This window comes from Crocodylus porosus, unplaced genomic scaffold (assembly GCF_001723895.1).
Source record: "Crocodylus porosus isolate Cpor-Errol unplaced genomic scaffold, CroPor_comp1, whole genome shotgun sequence".
Classification (NCBI taxonomy): Eukaryota; Metazoa; Chordata; order Crocodylia; family Crocodylidae; genus Crocodylus; species Crocodylus porosus.
The window spans coordinates 23352168-23371735 of NW_017728951.1; the positions used below are offsets into that span (position 1 = coordinate 23352168).

General features: G+C 49.9%; 1 protein-coding gene across 3 annotated transcripts in view; it reads left to right on the forward strand.

Moving 5' to 3' along the window:
• The window catches only part of ITPRIP (inositol 1,4,5-trisphosphate receptor interacting protein), a 28380-nt gene that overhangs the window by 2501 nt on the left and 6311 nt on the right, over window positions 1–19568 (forward strand). The window contains exon 1 of one of the 3 annotated variants that reach the window (XM_019556187.1): window positions 1006–1124. The exons of 1 other annotated variant lie outside the window; for it this stretch is intronic. The gene's annotated coding sequence lies outside the window, so the exon portion shown is untranslated. Of the gene's footprint in view, window positions 1–1005; window positions 1125–16582; window positions 16886–19568 lie in introns of those variants that run through there. One more of the 3 variants, XM_019556189.1, reaches the window with a different exon arrangement.

A 19568-nucleotide genomic window follows, 5' to 3' on the forward strand; every position in this document is an offset into this window, starting at 1 on the left:
CTCGCTTTGCAGGGGCCCAGGGCAAATTGCCCCAGTTGCCCCCCGCCCCGAGGGCAAGAGACATTGTGTTGCCTGTGGATCTACTACCCAGGCTATAAGGGAGCAAATCTTGCACAAGGCCCTGGAGAAGGCGCACGGAGACTTGAACTGGCACTCCCTGTGCGGGCATGGAAAACCAGCGCGGGGCAGAGAGGCTCATCAAGCTGCCCCAGGCAACCCTGCTGGGGGAAGGTGGCAGCAATCGGCCTCCTCTGGCACTGTCCGTGTGCCAGGGGGCGTGACGGACCGGGGCCATCACCCTGACCAGGGAGGCCGCTCTCTGTGGGCACTTGGCCAAGCAGCGAGGGACCCTGACGGCCTCCGCCGACCAGTTCGTCTCCTGCTCCGGGAACTCCCTGTGCAAGGCCAGGAGCCTCCTCCTGAACACCGCGGAGGGCTGCCAGAGAGGTCCTGGTGCTATGACGGGGAAGAGATGGCAGACATCACAGGGGACTGGCACACGCTGTTCAGAGGCAGGTCCCCCCATGATGACGATGGGTACCATGACGAGTGACAGGAGTGGGGGAAGCTGGGAGAAGAGAGGGTTGCACAGGGGTGAGGGTTAAAGGTGACGGTGATGGGCCGGCAGGTGCGCGGGCACGGGCGCGCGGTGCGGTTTTGTGACAGGAATGAGAACGGTGTCACTGTAAAGGTGTGTTTTGGGCTGTCGGGTGAAGCAGAGAGGACACAGACAGGTCTAACATATACATACTTATACACACACACTTACGCACACATACATATAAATGTATACACATATTTCTGCACGCGGGGCGTGACGGCGCCGCGGGGGGGCGCCGGCGCAGGGGCGGGACGCAGGGGGGTCCGGGCGCGGGCCCGGGCAGCGAGCCGCTTTTAAGGGCGTCTGGGCGGCCGGCGGGCGGGCCCGGCCGCAGCCGCTCGGGCAGGCCGCGGCGCCTCCTTAAGAGGGCCCCGGGAGGCGGGAAGTTGGTTTGTGGGGGTGTTTTTTTGGCGTGCTCAGATGGAGGAAAAAGTTGCTCAGAGGAAGTGAGGCGGGCGGCGCAGGGACCATGCTGCCCCGAGCAGCCCCCGGCCCGTCGCGCCGCTGACCGCCCGCGGGCCCGGTGAGTGCGCGGGGGCCGGCCTCCTGCTGCCCGCAACCACTTGCTCCCCTTCCGTGCTGGCATTTGAGGTCTGGATCAGATCTCCCCCCCCACCCCCAAAAAAGACTTCGGGGTGAACTCTCCCCGCTGGTGGGAGCCGTGCATGGGGCTACGGCTGCTGTCGGGGGGGCTAACAAACCCGCACGGGCGTGCATGTTTAGGAGGTGCTGGGGGCACGGCCGTGTTCGCGACCTGCCACAAATACGAGCCCTCCATCTTTATGGCTGGTTACGGACCGGGCTGTCGTAAGCCAAGTTTCAACACCGGCCTGTGTCGGCATGGGCTTTGCTTCCGCACCTCTCCGCACGCCTGCCCTGTCACGCTTTTTTGTGCAAGGGGCTGGTTGTGTCCGAGGCGAGACGGCGGCTGCTGCTTGTTGGCCTTTTAAAGGTTTACGGACAGCGTTTCTCAGTTCCCAGCGACCGTGTCCATGGCCTGCGGGAGAGGAGATGGGGTGGGATAGCAGCAGCAGTGCGGTTATAATGGCAAACTTTTCTAGCAGAAAGATGCAGCTTTTAGTGGCCAAAAAGCGCTTTTGCCAATATAACTTATGCCCAGTCCCTAACTGCATTAAGTTTGTTACTGCACTTGCATGCAGTATCGTTCTGACCGTGCTAGGATATAAAAACTATCACAGTGACTTGCACCCCAGACATGTGACTCAGCCAGCCAGAGTTTCCCAGCGTCGACCAAACCATCAGGTCTTTTTGTTTCCGCTCCCCTCAGCAGCCAGTGAGACCCCATCTTGCAAACTCAGTGCATGTGGTGAAGCGTGCTTGCGAGCCGCCAGCCTGAAGCCGGTTTATTTGCAGCGCACAAAGCTGAGTGCGTGCAGAAACCTCGGTCGGCTCCGAGTCCCAGTGCATAACGTCTCATCCTCCATGCCTAGTCTATACAAAACGCATCGAGGAGCCCACAGACGCTGTCAGATGGTAGCAATGTGAACGGCATGCTCTGTAAGCTTAAATTTTGGTTCAGGTCGCACAGGGCTGGCTGGGTTTTACCACTAACAACATTTTTTTTGTCAGGCTGTTTTAGATTCCTAGGGGATTGCGACGCACGGGTTGGCAGCGGGGACTGCGTGTTTATAAGAACATTACTGTGTGCGTTTTGTTTTTTTCTAAAATATGTTGGCATCGCTCACCAGGGCAAATCGGGAGATGCTTCACTGCAAAACATTGGTGGCAACATCTGGGGGCTTTCTTTGTGCTAGAATTTGGAAAGGGAAGGCGTCTTCCCGTCATCGTTGCACCAGTGGACCTACTAGTGAAAACGTGGTTGTGTTGCTCTTGGCACTCTTTCCATGGTGCCTTCTACGTGTACTTGGAGGGGATTAGACACCCAGGGAAAAGTTCCCATTGCTACTGGTGGTTGTACTGCAAAGTATAGTGTAGTTGCGCACTGTGTCTACAGTTGTGCTCCTGGATGCATCTCCTGCTCACAGAGCACGTGAAGCTGAACACAGGATGCTGGGTGCGAGCACAAGACAGAAACCACCACAAAGCAGAACCAGTTTTCCCAAGCCCTTCCCAATCTCTCCGGGTTTGCCTGCACTTAAAAGGGCTTGCTGCCCCGGGGGCTGCTCATAGTGGAGATGCAACTTTATACTAGCAAAGAAAAATACTCTCGGTTGTCTTGAACAGCAAGCGAGCATGGCCATAGCACTCTCCTGCCAATATGAACTGCATCCAAACCCAGGTTTCTGCTGACATAGCTTTGTGGTTTGGAGGTAGGACTCCCTATTCACACACTCCTAACTGTGGTAGTCCTGTAAAGCCAGCCTTGCTGTAAAAGGACAGCCCTAGGAGAGGCTCCTGTACAGGGCAGAGGGGGCTGCTCTGCGACAGAAACCATGCAGATCCTTCCACTAGTGGTGTATCCTGCCCTGCACTCGCTGCTACTCAAGACCAGAGGAGTATAGGCTGTCGGTTTGGGGGCTGTGATGTATGTGGGGCAAGGGGAAGGGCTGGAGAGGCACAAACACTCCTACACTTAAAATAGCCTAAGGGGCACCCCTTGCCTTTATTATTCCAGCAAAAGGGCTGGATGGAATCTCTCCCCGCTCCAGGCAGGATCAAACAAATCCAGGACAGTGTTCGTCCAACTTGCACTTTTAATACCTCTAGTGACAGATCGCACCAGCTCTGTAGACAGTTTGTCCCCGTGCTTAATTGCTCTCGCAGTGAGGGACCCGAATCTCCTCTGTCGTGATTTATGTCCATGCGTCCCTTTAAATAGTGCAGCGCTGTGCGTGCTGCGGGCTGCATGCTTTCCAGCACGGCAGATAATTGCTGGGTGGTGCGGGAAGGTGGAGATCCTGGTGTGTAGGTACAGGGCGTGTTGTGGGTGGAGGTGCTGCCCCGGGAGGCCGGGACACCTGTTCCACATCTAGCCAAATGCCAAGATGCCAGCTCAGCTGTGCAAGCAAAGTGCTCTGCCCACATGCTTCTTCAGCGTAGGTATGGGAAAGGAGGCCAGTAGCCAAAAGCAGGGCAGCCCGAGGGGAGTGTGCCAGGATGGGGAAACTGCAGAGAAAGCAATTTATTTGGTGCATCCCTGGATGCTGAGTGCAATGCTCAGCTGTCCCAACCCAGACCAGATGAACAAAGCAGTAAAAGCAACCCTGCCTTGAAATCGCACCCTGGAGGCAAGGGCCTCAATAAAGCAGGTGGGGGTTAGGCCATGTTTCAGAGGCTAGCGGACCCCTGAAGCAAGAGGGAAGTGCATGGCAGGGCTGACGGCCCTTTCCCGCGAACCTGGCCTCAAAGGGCTTGTCTAGAGATCTGCAGGCAGCCTTTTAGTTTCCCGAGTTAAGGCGATCTAGAAAAAGTAAATGTCACTTGAAGACCTTTCGTTTGGGAATGGTCAACCATGACTGTAAGTAACTCTCTAAAATGCCATGCTGTAAGGAAAACATCATGGGTTTGGTTTTCAGTAACGATCCTTTCCCATGTCTAATCCTCAGTGTGGTTTGGATTGAATTGGCAGAGCCCATTTGGCGTATCAGTAATGATTTTCTATAATGGCCTCATTTTGGAAGTGGCCTTCGATTGTGGGTTTAGAAGAGAGGGGGAGGTTGGTGCTCTCAGGGGTTGCTCTTGGGTGGCTGCTTGGTGCTGGATTCACATCTGTAGATGGGTCTGCCCCTGCTCTTTGGTTAATATGGCTCTTTGGTGCTAGCAAAGCATTTTTCCATGATCTTCCAACCTGCCAAGATCAAAGCTATGAGATTTGGCCTCTGGCCCTCCTCCCACGTGCAGCCAGGGCCAACATTTTTCCTCCCCATCATTTTAATTATTACCCCTTTTCAGAGGTAGGTTGTTTTTTTTTTCCTGGTTGAACCAGCATATTACTTATCTCAGTGAAACATTAGCAAGGGGCAAAGATACTTTTTCAACATGGGCAGTGACAGAACATTTTCTGCCCTAAGTTGCCATACACGTACATGGAAAAGTCTACTTGGTTAGCAGGCAGGATGTTTTCCCTGGCAAGAATAGAGGCCAGATACTAATTTCTGCAGAATTTGGGCGCTCTCAGTACAGTTTCTAACCTGTAGAGTCATGATGGGCACTAGATATAAATTCAGTGTTTGCCTTCATGAGTTGTACGTGTAGGGTCTGGTGTTGTAATGAAGGGTCTTCCACCTATGCATGAGCTAACCCAGGTTCTCAGATCTGTGAATTCTGCCTCTTCTCCTTGAATAACTCACAACCCCTGAGCCAGATTTAGCCTACTGATTATCATCTGGCTTGTGGGGACTCGCCGGTGGTATAGAAACTTGGTGCAGTGACTGCACTAGTTGGCGCTTCCAAATTCTTGACCCATGGGGAGCCCTGAGGGCCAAATAATGAGGCCCTGTACACCTAACTGTACCAGAGCATGGCTGATTCTGGATGCATGGGTTCGGGCCAGTGTGTGGCTGGATCTGGGCATGCAGGATTGCACCCCGGGACCAACCCTATGTGCCATCTCCACCTGGTATCCAGCCTGTGGAGTGACCCCATGTTATTCATCCAGCCGTTGGGGCCAAAAGGTTGGGCACCAGTGTTACAGTGGATGGTGGGGAGCTGCAAATCAAATGCAGAAAGCAAACCCCATGCAATTACTAATACGTGGGGGAGTCAGTGCTCATCAGGTTCAAAAACTGATCTGCAGAGAATAGATGAGGCTATAAAGTGTTCTCAGCAGAGATCCAATGGACCACGATGAAGAGGAAAGAAGAAGTGTGACAAGAAGTCACATGGGTATGTGCGGCTGTACCCAAGACTGGACGACTGTTGCAGGATACAGTCGAGTAAAACATCTTGTCTGTGGGTACCGGGACAGAATGAATGGCACACGCGCAGGCTTACTGGCTTGACACTGGAGTACTGATTTATGCTGTTGTTCTCGGTATGGCTCTATCTGTGGAGGGCTGCACATGTATGCATCCAGGGTAGTCTCCCCCCAATGAAAAGCAAAGACTTGGGCTCCTAAATTGTTTAGGTCAGGATCGTCAAGGGGTTTAGCTGCCTAACTCCCATTGATGTCAACTGGAAATTAGCCATCTTAATACTGACCCTTTTAGAAAGCATTTTCTAAAACATGAGAATTCACCAAAATAGCACTGCTTGTGAAGTCACAGCCTGCGGCTGGAGGGGGAAGACTTCAGCTTAGCTCTTTGCACAAATAGCTCTGGGGTGTGTATATTTAGGGCCCAGCTGATCTTCAGTTGGGAAGGGGACAGTGATATTCTGTGCATTAACATCAGCTGAGAACCTTTGCTTAAGGCCTCACCTAGAAGACTGCAGCACAATCAGCCGGCTGGGACTTCCTCAGAAAGATGATAAAATGTTACTGCAAGTTGTGCATGTCCGGCCCAGCGGATTTGGCGATCCCAAAGAGGCGATGCACCCAATAGTTTACATATGCAGCATACCCACATCCCCAGGATGAGGACCTGGCAAGCATCGGTGACAAAGCAGTTGTGTGGCTCTGCAACATGAATGATGTGTAGAGGGGAAATAAAGTATGCAAAAGAAAAAGATCCAATAACTGCTGCAGTGTCTCAGAAATGGAGTTGCTTATGTATCTAATTCCAGAGCAATTAGTGAAGGAAACGCTAAGGCAGAAGGGGGTTGATCAGCATCACCAAGGCTTCTGGAGTTGGGTCCCTGGCTCAGCCCTCCGTGCATTCAAACTGCTGTATTCTCACCTCCTGTACAGAGTTGTACAATTGCATTTTTTCCCTAGCCAAGCACATAGGCTGTTTGGGCAGTGGGGATTTCATGCCCACCAGTGGGGGCCCTAAAGCAGTGATTCATAACTCCCATGGCACTGCAATTAGCTTTTAAATGCAGCACTGGCCTGTCACTTGGCTCCCAAAGAAAGCCCTCCTTTGTTGTATTCTCATGTTATAAAGGAAACAAGCTTTCCCGTTGGCCACACACATGTCCCAAATGAGAAACACATGGCCCAAGAGCCCAAACACTTGCACAACCTTGGACTCTGTGCTTTTTTTCCACAGCAATGCATGTTGCATCTCTTACCCTACTAAAATTTCCTTCCAGGCCTTCCTTTTCCAGCATTAAATTTGTAACAGTCATGGAAGGGAAAATGGAATCATTTCTTGGGGAAGAGGAGAAAACTGAATGCAAAAGGGGAAATTTTTCAAGTTTTCCCAGATAAGCTGGGACCTTTTGCAATAGGTTTGTCTTTCCACTACTCCGGCAGAGATTACCCAGGAGTTGATGGCCTCAGGTCCAGAAGCAAGATGCTGCATTAGCTACACAGGGATTAGACACCTTCTGTATCAGCAAGTCTGCTTGTTTTATCATCTGGCTTCTACAGGTGATGCTGGTTTAAAAGCAGAGATTAGCAAAATACACTTTTCAGCCAGTGTATGAGTGCATGCACGTACATGTGCTGCTTTCTTAGTTTGCATTTATAAACAGTCCTTGGAAGAGCTCTCTGCTTCTGGAAGTGCTTACACGGTTCTGCCCAGCTGTTGAAAAGTTAAATAGATAATACAGTATTGGGGCCTGAACCTCCACTCGGGAACTTGCATTTTTGTGAAAGGGGGTGTAGCAGGTCGATACTCCCCTAAGCAGACTCAGGAGCTAGTTTCCTCAAAAAAGGCAGTCCATTTACCATACATGTGGAAAGCATCTCACAACAGCAAACAAAACAGGTATGGGTGCAAAGAATAAACACAAAATCAAACTTCTGGACTTCCTTCAGACCTGGAGGAATACCAGTCCCTGTGCTTTTCTCTGAGCACCCATCTCCTTCTTTCTCCCCAGTTTCCCTTCCTGGGAGCTTTTAACTTCCTCTGAGCCCAGGCCATCATCTCTGTCAGCTGAGCTAGCGTCCTGCAGCAAGTAGGCTATTATCCCCTTCACCCTTTGCACCTGGGATCCAGCCCCTGAGACCTGCACCTCATTACAGGGGGGGTGATGCAGCTGCCCTGCGTGACGAATTGCCCACTTGCTTCTCCCTATGCATACCCTTCATGTCAGTTGTGGCAGGACTTCAATGAGCTGATCTTGACCCGATTGTAAGATAGGGGAGACTCTTCTCTGGGTGTTTTTGTACCGTGTGAAAACTGGGGTTTCAGGTGGCAGAGTAAAGTCTTTGTTTCCTGTAGTCGTGATTCTCACTATGATATTCAGTGTAATAACCCTAGAGGTCAAATGAATGTGGAGCAACAGCTGTAAATGGTTATCAAAATGAGAGTCCAGTGACTTGCAAGCTGCCAGTCCCACCTTTCATTGTGAGCTCTGTTTAACCAAACTTCAGAATTAGTGCAAGCGGATCTAACACTGCCATCATGTCCCCGATTCAGGGCTAAATACAATGTAGAAAGTCTCAGACCACTGTAGTGCTGAGTCCCTGCTTTTGTTATGAACCAAACCCCTGGGATGACAACGATGATCTTTGCAGTGATTTCACCCAGCTTTGAATCAGGCCTTTCATGCAGAGGTGACCAATGTGATCTTAAAATCCCCAATCAGTGTAGGAATTCCTTAAAGTGTGTGTGTGTGTGTGTGTGTGTGTGTGTGTGAAAGAGAGAGAATTTTAAAAAACACCTTAAAAAGGAAAAAAATGGCCTTGGATGGTAGATAGGGAAAAATCTGGCCATGTAGCCAGGGAAGTAAAAGGGTAAGTGTTGTTGGTGAGGTAACAGCTTATGGACATCTAACTTTCACTGGTTTACCTTTTTTTTCCTTGTTAAGTATTAATTGAGGGAGCATGTTGGGAGAAGGGTAGTAGTAGAAAGGATAAGGTGCATCATGCTACAGATCCAGTGGTGGGAGGTTAAACCCCTCTGCCAAAGGCTGCCCCATCTCAACACAGGTATGACCACAGAAAATAGGGTGGGAAGGGACCTCAGGGGGTCACGTCTAGTCCATCCCCCTGCTCAAAGCAGGACCAGCCCCAACTAGATCATCCCAGCCAAGGCTCTGTCATGGGACAGGGTCCCTAAGGATGGCTGTGTTACCCCTAAGGCCCCTCGACTGGGTCTTAAACACCTCCGAGGATGGAGTTGCCACCACCTCTCTGGATAACCCGTCCCAGTGCTTTACTGCTTTCATCACTTGCTTATGCACTGGTGGCTTAGAAAACGGGTTCATTGGGCCACTTCTGTCTGTATGTGGGGAGATACCGGCAGATAATTGCATATTCCGCACGTGCTCGGCTCATCCCTTCCTCTGCCAGATGATGCGACGTGCAGGATGTGTCATCCGTCGCTGCCTGCAGGGTGGGGAGGAAGTGGGTGTCACATCAACATGGGAGAGACACCGTCAGCAGATCCCAGCGTGGTCGTAACCCAGAGGCAGGGCGTGTGTGCATATATTGTTATTAGTGGGAAGGCAGGGTAGAGATGCACCTTCCCAGGGCAGCCAGTAAAACAGGGGAGGGATGTCCGTGATCTGCTTCCACCTGTGCTGGTGCAGGAGGTGGGAATGACTGCAGTGATCGCTTCTGCCCGGGTCGGTGGGTCAGAGGATTTCTTGCTGGCTTTGTTCCAGCTGTTCTCTTCATCCACAGGTCCGGTTTGTTTGACTCGAACACCAGTCCAGCTTGTTCCCCGGCTGTGTGGTGTCGACAGCTGCTTGGTAGGTGGTAGGGCAGGTGGGAGCTGCATGCATACTTCCCCCTGCACGTCTATTGTGGGGAGCATTGGCAGGCAACGTGCTCGCGTGCTATGAAAGCCTTCCTGAGCTGCTTCGAGCCATTTTCAGAAGGCTCCTTTCCAGAAACAAAGCTGTCTGGCACGGTCCTTTCTGGTTCACCAATGCTTGCTCTCTATATGTTTGATGTAGTTAGTCTGCAAGGTGCATATCTGCCCTGCCTCCCGTCTGATTCGAGACTAATGCAGCTAACAGGTTCTTACTGCCAGACGAAGCCACAGTGATTAGGCAGATGGCCTGCCGAGACGGCCGCTGTTGTGCTGACCAGCACTGTCTCACTGCGTCCTTGCACCCTTCCTGTCTGCCTGTCCGTCTCCATCTGTTGTCTGTCTGGTCTGACGCTTGGTTTGCAAGCTCTTTTTGGAGCGGCATCTGCCTCCTTGGTCTGGATCTGTGCAGCGCCAGATGTGATGGAGCCCAGGCCAAGATTAGGGGCTCTTTGCTTGATAAAGGACGAGGGTGACGGCATAGGAGAACAGACTGGAGCTTTTGCACTGCGGCGCATGGCGAGCGGTGACTTAAAAATACCAGGATGACACCCCCCCCCAACTGATAAGACTGATGATTCAATAAGTAGCACTTTTCTTAGAGTTTGGGCCAAATGGCACAAGTGTCTGAAAAGAAAGCCAGACGTCTCTCTTATACAGGCTTTATTTTTTCTCCAAATCCAAACCAGTACAGAGGCCTGGCTCTGTGAGCAAAACGCTGGCTCTGGATCATCTGAAAAAAGGCTCTGCCTGGAGCTGAGCCATCTGGACTCGGTTGTGTCCACCTCGAATGCAGACATTTGAACCGGTTTGGCTGGTGGTGGTTTAACCAGAATCAGTCTGTTTAGGGAAGGGAGGAGGGACTGCATTGAACATCGGCTCTTCCTTGCAAATACCCTGATTCTGTGGCTAGGGGAGTAAAAATATATCACTTCCTAATTTCCCCAGCAGAGCTCAGGAGCAGGACGGCCGACACTGGCCACGTGACTGCTTGCTTTGGCACTGAGAATTAGGCAGGATGTGTAGGCTCCACGAAAGGCAGCACGCTCTCCATCAAATGGCAAAACAATAGCCATTGGGCCACGGCCCTTGGCAGGTAGTTATGCAGAGCGGAGCTAATAATCAGGGGTGGAGTTTCCCAGGCAGTGCTCTGACCTCTGCTTCTGATGTAAATACAAAGAGTGGAGGGGTTGGGGAATGAGTCTTTCCTGTCTTTTGTAAATCTTGTCCTGTTTTGCAGAGCGAGTGTTGCAGTCCAAGTGGGAGTCGAAAAGGGAAGGGGAGAGGGAGATTGGCCATCAGTGATGATGCAAGATCCAGGTTCAAGTTCTTCTTTGCCACAGGCATTCGATGTGACCTTGGGCATGCCACTTAGCACATCCTTCCCTCCCCACCCCCATGATAATACATAGGGACTTTAATGTTTGGGATCTCTTTTAAGACAACTTTAACCCTACAGGGATCCAACTTCTTTTTTACTTTTCTTTTCTTTTCTTACTCTGTTCATTTAATTCTTATAGGAAAAAAATAAGACAATCTACAGCAGAGCTGCTGAGCAACTGTGGTCCCCTGTGTTCAGCTCTTCACATACTCTAGAGGCTGTGATGCTTTAGCTTTATAACCCTCCCAGTGTCTCAGTGAGATGGGGAAGTGGCCACATACAATTCGATGACATCTCTTTGTTTCTGGCTGTGTGGAGACTCCAGAAGCCAGTTTTGGTGCAAACCGTTCTAGTGTTTCACAGGGGAACAAACTAGCTAGTCTGCAAATAACACCTCCAGTTAGTGGGCCTGCAGACTGGGTCCTTTAGCAATTTAGTGCATGGACACCTTACCTTTTACTCCATAAACAACATTATCAGGGAAAGAAGGCAGGGTTTTACCAGGTATTAGCTACAGTAAATGCTTGTAGACATGCTCTTACCTTGCAGTAAATGGAATCTGCACCACTGTGAATTACCCCTATTTCATCGAGGGGTAGTACCCTTGGGCAAGTCACTTAAAATGTCTGTTCCTCCGTTTCCCCAGCTGTGAAATGGACATGGCAGAACTTTGTAAGGAGACTATTGACGGAGCAGTTCAAAAGATCTGATTGTTGTTTCACCTACTAAAACTTACTGTTGTCTCAAGTGGGTCTGTCCTACAGGGACACGCTCTTCGAGTTGACATTTGTTTTTAACATGGATTAACTTGGGAAATCCTCATTCTAATGGGGTCTGTACTAAAAGCCTCCTTAAATTGAAGCTGAAGCCATGCTATGTGTACTGCTTTGCTTTGACTGATCCAGCTGGCAGGTGTAGGCAAAGTGGGAAAGGGTATATGTAAATATTGAGTTTTAAGTATGTTTGGACGTACCACCCAGACCCAGAATACATGCTACCAGTGCCACCACACTTATCCCAAGGCCTTCGTGACGTGCCAGACGGATTTGCCGTGACACAGCTCTTAAGTGGAGAGTTCCTACTGATAAGACTTGTTGTGCCCCACTCTTAAAATATAGCAGCTTTTGTGAGACGTCTAAGCAGGACGCAGCTCTGCAAGCTAATTCCAGTCTGATAATGATTCTCTAATCGGAGCTTGGAAGAATGCACCGGGGGTTTAGTAGGTGGAAAGTTTTAAATCTCCTAGCTCAGAGGTAGAGACAGGAGGTGGGTGTGGAATTTATTTCCTGGCAAAGGCCCAGGGTGAGTCTGAAAACAAGCTCACCTAAAGCCACCCAGAAATGTTCCAGCAAAATTTGGTCTTTGGTTATCTGAAACCAAAATTATTCATGGAACGTGCTGGCAAAAGCTTTATTATCACAAAGGGTTTCTCAGATCTACAAGGAGATTTCTGGTCAGAACCAGACAGAACTCCAAAATGAGCATGGCCAAGTGATTAGGGCACTCACCTTAGGAAAGCTGGGTTAAAATGCTCTGCCTGAACTACCACCCTGTGGGCATGTCCACACGTGTAATTAATGCGGAGCAATAAACTTGCGCCAGATTTTATTGCTCCTGGGAAGCTCCCAGGTGTACCATTTACACGCGCACCCATGAGTGCAGCATGTTGAGCTGGGTTAGAGCAGTGCTGGCTGGCACAGGGGCAGGGGATCAGCCTGCCACCCCGGGGCTTTTCTGACTCAGCTCCGCATGTTGCGGAGGGCCTGGCTGGGACACAAGGGTGCTCCATTGCGGGGCTATCCGGCAGGCAACCCCCTTACTGAAACACCCTTGTGCCCCAGCCAGCCAGGGCAGTGTCAACACATGTGCTGTGTTGGAGGGAAAAACTCCATGGCAGGATGGTACTTGGCTTTACAAGTACTACCCTGCTGCAGAGTTAATTAGTTTCTTGCGGCCTAACAGGGGCACGTGTGTAGACAGGAGACATTTTACTGTGGGGCTAATTAGCCTACTCTGCAGTAAACGTCTTGTGTAGATGCACCCTGTGAGTGCACTAATTACCATGAGGTAAGAGGTTCTGCAGTGGGTCCTTTCTGGAGCTGTTGCATTCATATAAATAAACGTTCACTTGGCCAGAGAGAGGTTGACTTATATCCCAGTGGCTATGGCACTCACCTGGGGTGTAGGAGACCAGGGTTTTAGGCCCTCCTCCAAACTAGGCCATACAATGTTGATTTAAACCCAGGTATCGCCTGCCCACTTGAGTGTCCCAACGTAAGGGGGTTTTCTGCAGATGTGAATACTCTGATTTTTCACCGAGGAACCTGTGGAAGGTCTTGAGTTCCTCCTAATGCAGAAAAAGAAACATTTGAAAAATATTCATAAACCTGTTTCTTGCTCAGCCGTGGTACAGACTATCATACTAGTAGCTGCTGGGAACTGGGGGGGTGTTGTTACTAGCTCCTGTCCTCAGGGCAGCCCTCTAGCGGAGACCTAATGACCTTCCACACTGACTATTGCCAGAAGCTCTCCTTAGCATCAGAGCCTGAGGTTGAGCTTCCCTCTAGCCTCTCTCTCCTTGCAAGGTGCTCAGCATTCATCCAAGGACAGCTGGAAGTCTGCCAGCACTTGGCTTTGAGCTCTTCCGTACTCTGCTTCCCATCACTACTGCCATGAATTGGTGCCCCGCAGAAAAGGAAAGACAAATGGTGCCAAATGGAGCCCTTCTAGCAATCGGTCTGCTTACTGCTCATCTCTTCTGTGTGCCTGGTATGCTGCTGCAGCGGGGTAACCCATAGATGGAGAGGGGCAGCATGTAGGGTTTGCACTAGTTAAAGGTGACCCTTAGAATTGGTGCTGAGTAGGAGTATAGCTATGTTCTCTGCCTTTGCATAAGCTCCAAGCCAACAGGTGTCTTAACTTTGAAGCTCCATTCCTGGCTGCTAGAAAGGAGAAATACTTCTCTGTGGGCACGTCTACACATGCAATTAGTGCACATGAATAAACTCTGAAGCATATTGCTCCAGAGTTTATTGCCCCTAGGTGCTGCATCTTCCTGTGCGCCTGGGACTGCAGCGGGTTGAGCTGGGTTAGAGCAGCCCCAACTGGAAGGGGGCCTGGGGGCTGCCCACCTTGCTTCAACATGCTGCAGAGAGCCCGGCTGGGGCACAGGGGTGCTTCAGTGTGCCCATATGGGGCTAGCCAGTGGGCAGCCCCCACACTGACATACCCTCATGCCCCAGCCAGCTGGTGCAGCATCTATACATGCACTGCTGTACAGTAAATTCGTTTACTCCAGCCTAATCGGGGTGTATGTATAGATGCACAACGTTATAGATGCAGATAATTAGTCTAGTCTGCTGCACAGTAAAAGTCTCATGTAGACGTGCCTGGTGTGTCTTTTCCCACCCTCAACACCCGTCTCCGTCTCCCCACTCAGACTTGTACCTCCTGCCTGACATGAGAAGGATGGTTTGGCAATGGGAGCTTGAAACTGCTGTTCTGTTTGGTGGAGTCTGGACTCATCTGCCCCAGGGCATGCTTCAAGCTTTCCTCAGAAGCCAAAGCATGATACAGATGTGCGTTTTGGCAAGTCACAGCCGCCCACTGGGTTGTGAATAACAGTAGGGGGAATGGTCAGGCTTAACTTCATCTTTTTTTCCTGCAGCTGGTCAAGACCATGAGCAGCTACGGAGGCTCTGGTGGGTGCTTGCAGACTCAGAAGACAGTGCTGCAATAGTTAATCGTTTGTTCACCTATAGAAAGTTTCTACGATCATCAAACCTGTGCTGTTCTTGATGAAAGGTTATATTTGGCACGAATCGGTCCTACTTGGAGCAGGGGGTTGGACTAGATGTGACCTCCTGAGACCCCTTCCAACTCCCATTTTCTATGATTTGATAACTGACCTAGGGGATCGTCAGCTCAGGCCATAGACAAGTGGCTCCCTTCCCTTCCCAAAAAGGGGAAATGTCCACCTCTACCTCGACACCCCGTTGTTATGGCATGCTGCTTTCTTTCTTTCTCAGGCGCACACAAGGCGGTGACATGGCTCTCATTACACCAGAATGACCAGTTACCCCTCTTCGTCTGGGGCCATGCAAAGCACAACTCAAGCAAGGCTTGAATTCGTGCCCCTAGGGTAGGATGCCCCCCCACAACCAATCAGCAATGAGGGGCGGGACTGCCACCTCCTTGGCCAATCAGTAGCAAGGGGTGGGGCCACCACCATAAAAAATCCACCTCCCTCCCTGGCTGGCTGGGAACCCTACTCCTCCTGTCTGCACTTCCTACCTGTAGGCACAGCCAATAAAATCATAAGGACAAATGATTGACATGCATTTCCACCAGCGAACTGAAAAAGAGGACTTTTGCTCGTTTAGAAATAGCCTGAGGGCAGAGGATTTAAAAACAGGATGGCCCAGTATAAAACGGGACCAATGACCGCCCTACTCTAGAGCCACAGCAAAATGCCACGTGATCTCTTAGAAGACCTGCCAGTGCTTAGCAAGTTGCATATATTGGGTGCTTGATAGAGCAGAGGTGGGTGAATGGGGAGGGAGCTCATTGTCCATCCTGGTCCGATTCCACTCTGTTGCATGATGCACGCTCACCACCTAGAAAACCACTTCTCAGACATTACTGGTTCAAGTGCCACTTTCTTTAAGGGAAAAAAATACTAACCCTGAGCTTTGAAGCACCATGTGCAACTTTCTCCCTTTTGTGTGCATTTATTTTAGACTTCAGTAGGCCCGATTTATTTTTGGACCCTTCCATAAACCAAATGCCTAAAAAAAGACTAATCTGTTCAGTTATAACTGGATCTGGCCAGAAAACAAGAGTTATGCTTTATGGCAAATTTCAAGGTTTTAACATGTCTCATGAAAAGAAAAGAAATCCAAGAATAGCTGCAAGCCGGAGGAGGTTAGCTGGGATGTGGGAGCGCGCGTCTGTAGTTTGAATCAAGCAGGGTGTTGTCTCTACTAGACCTTCAGCTATTCTGGAGTCTCCTTCCCTAGTTTTGACCAGCAAATCCGTTCTCAACCTGAGACATCTTCCAGGTGACAGTTTCATTGAAGTGGCATGTCTCTATGAAGTCTTGGGCTTGACAAATGGCATTTCTCAGTTAGAAACCTTGCACTTACAAAGTTCCCACCTTGCTATAACCTTCCTAAACATCTTGGGTCTTTCTAGTGCATCAGAACAGAAGACAATGAAATCGCCACTATTATTCATCTTTAATCTGATTTCAGGGAACCGCTTGATGGTGTCGTGAATGAGGTTTTGTTCCAACTTAGTCTGTTGCCGGGCAACATTTGAGGGTTTCACTTCTTAACTTCCCTCGCGTTCAGTTTTGAATTGTCTACTAATTCTGCTCCCTACCGCTGGACACGAGCTGAGGGTCACTCGGCTTCCCTTGACGCAAAATGTAAATCAAGACAAAGCAGAGCCTATTTTGAGCAGCTCCAGGAGAAAAGCGCCATTAGCAGGAAGGGGGTGTGCAGAAGAGTCGTGGGCTTTGGAGGTTGAGAGGTGATGGAGCCCTGGGTGCAAGGGCTGCAGCTTTAGGCAACTTTCAGCTCCACAAGTCAGTCTTGCTCCTTAGCAGCTTTGCCATGTGTCTGTCTGTCTGCAGCGTCGGGCATACAGCGGGGCTGCTGCATCTGCTGGGAGAAGGCTCAAATAGCTTCCAGCCAGCCAGCCAGCTCCACAGTCCTATATTCAGGCTTTCATCTAGGCACCTGACCTCTCCCTCCACCACACCACACACCTTCTCCGCATGGACAGGAAGATGTGCAGTGGGTGGTTGGGAGCCACGTTGCAGCCGTTGCACAGCAGGAAGTACGCAGGGAGCTCCCACATTGCTGAAGCTTCCTGTGTGTAGGCTGTTCGATCGGGTCTCGCTACAGCACTGGGTTTTGCAGCGACTGAACCGGTCTCGTGTGCCTGTGCCCTTCTGGATGAGAGGACCTCTGACGCCGTGGTGTGGAAGAGGGTGGCTCAAGCCAGGGGGCTGGAAGGAAGCCTAGGCTTAGTGGAAAGTTAGCCGCTGTAACCAGGGGAGACTGTAGCACCGCCGCAGCATGCACAACAGCGCTAAATAAAACTCGTGTCAGCAAGGTCAGCATGGGTTCCTGACGCAGGTCGCCGGAGGAGGCCGAGAGCAAGCAGCCCAGCAAGGTAACAACCCCTTCTGCAAAACCATTCCCACAAACATGCTGACCACAACGCATAGCCCCTGGTCTAAATACTGCAGTGACAGGCACTGGCACCGAGGCAGCCCATTTGGGTTTCCTGCTGGGAGCCCTTCTCCAAGCCTGAGTCCTGGTTGCTAGTATCACTGGTCCGATCTGTCTCCGTGGGATTTGCACAAAAGGCGAATCGAGTCTGAGGCTCGCATCACAAAAACACCCTCCATTTTTGTCACGGCTGATGCTTTGCCCAGGTGTGGAGCAAGAAGGATGTTTTTACTTGGCAAACGCCCACGCTCCCTTGCTTTCTGTCGTGTGCATAGAGGAATGTGTCTAGCTCTGTCGAGCATCTTGCATCTCTGTTGGGCCCAAAAGGCTCAGGAGAGACAGCTCAGGACCCAGGCTTGGGACATCTGCCTCTGCCCTTCTGCCCTTGGATAAGTTACTTCCTTTTTCTATGCTGCAGCTTCCACATCTGTGATATGAACTTACTGGTGTCTGTCTTCCTCTGCAGGATGCTTTAAAGACTGACATATAATCATACTGTGCCCAAACTACCCCCAGTAGGGTATTATGTTGGCAAAATCAAGCCCTTACCTACTAGGAAATTCCAGCATTACCACTGCACAAGCATCCTTACTTTTTACACCTGCCAACATGAACTAGACTACACGTAGATCAGCCCCACAAAGTGGCTGAGCGTGCTCCAACCCAGGCTTTTTACAGCAGAACCAGGTTTCTCCAGATTGGAGTGGGGCTAAACTCAGAGCACACAGTATTCCCATTTTTTCCCCAGAAAGATTAAGACTCAAAGGATCCAGTAATGTTGAGTGCCCTCTCGGAGATGCCCAGAAAATGAGGATTAGCAACCACTTAGGGAAAGGCTAGTGCAAGGCAGTCTCCTTCACTAAACAGCTGAGTTCAGATGGCCTCTTTGAAGATTTTAGATGTTAATATCTAAGAAGTCTCCATTGAGCATCTGCCACCACGGTGTTTTGGAAATGGCTCTATTGGGCAAGCTTTTTTTTTTAACATGGACATATTAAAAGGCATATTTCTGACAGGCAGCCTCCCTAGTGAAATTCTTAATCCGTGGTTCAAACCCCTGGTTAAAACTGTCCCAAGATGGATTACCAGAATTTCTTAACATAAGAAAACAATGTATTGTTCCCTATCTTCATTCTCCGAAGCTAAACCATTTTGATTGAACTCCTCCCCCACAAAGAAATTAAACCTGAGATGAACACTAACCATTTCAGCTTAAATGATTGAAATGTGGCAATGCTAAAAGCTGGTGAATACACCGATATCTTGTGGGAAGCATTGAGTGGTCTTACTAGCGGGTAGCGCTTCTAGCCTCACCTATAGTTCTCTCTCCGTACTAGCCACAGGAGTTGCACATGAAGAGGTGCAGGCCTGGGATACTCATGCCATCCTGCAATAAGCTATGGTATAATCAAAGCCAGACATCCCACTATAGTCTGGAATACTTGTAATCTAAGGTCTGAACTATGCTAGAAAATTGTGCGGCTTTAACTATGCTGGTAAAGTGAAAGCAGTGGAATCCCCCCTTGCATAAATATGAATTAAATGACATTGGTAGAACAGTGACATGCACAAGTAGAGCAGTTCCTGGTATACGGCATCATTCTGCTGTTACAACTGCCTCAGTACTAAGAATCATAATAGTAAGTTAGTCAAATATACCAATGCTAATAACGCAGACCTTGCCTGCAAAGACAGACACCCGGGCTCTGGCATATGACCATGTTATTTTTAATCTTAAAATGAACACAGCACAGTGCTGAAAAAAGGAACTCAGCGGCATTTCCTGCCCTTCCTTTGCAAACTGATAAAAACCCTTAAGGTACAAGGTGACCTCTGATTATTTTTAAACCACACTAGGGCATGAATCTCACAGAATAACGGCAGCTCCCAGACCTGCAGCTGGTTAATTAATGGGAGGTGCAGAAATAAGGATATTCTGGGACAAATGTTATTTTTCCCCCAGAAGCTGCATGGGTAAGTGTTGTGCGAAAGAAGGTGCAACACAAGTGAAAGTACTGACGCTGAGAGGGAAGGGCCCGGCCCGTGGCATTGTTTTGAGTATTGTGTAAGCTTCCTTTGCATAGTTCTGCAAATGGCCCTTCTATTTTGCAGCCCTCCCCTGCTTGCTATTCCCAGCCCAGCCCACTCTTCAGCAGAGGCCACTGGTTGCCAATTAGTGCTGGTTCAACCGTGGAGGGCTTAAGAAATATGCAAGGACAAGGTCCCTGCCCTCAAAAGCTTGCAGCCAGTCAGGTACTAATTATTTGATGCCTTAATGAAGGGCATGGGCCAGGTCTCAAACAAAAAGGCTATTTAGCACGTTTTCACTGTATTTTCTGGTAAAGTAATATGTGATCTCAAGAGGGGTAAGACTACTGTGCACAAAGCCACAACAGTGCTTAGCTCCATCTAGCTAAATTACCAACAATGGTGCTCACTGTGAGTGGAGCTGCAAGGGTAGCCTGTGGGCATGTCTACACATGCAATTAATGCAGCTGAATATACTCTGGCTCAATTTGAGCTGGAGTAAACTAATCCTGACATCAATTACACATGCATTTAAGTGCAATAATTACTATCCTGTGCTGGAGTAAATTAATCTACTGCACACATGCAGACAGTAA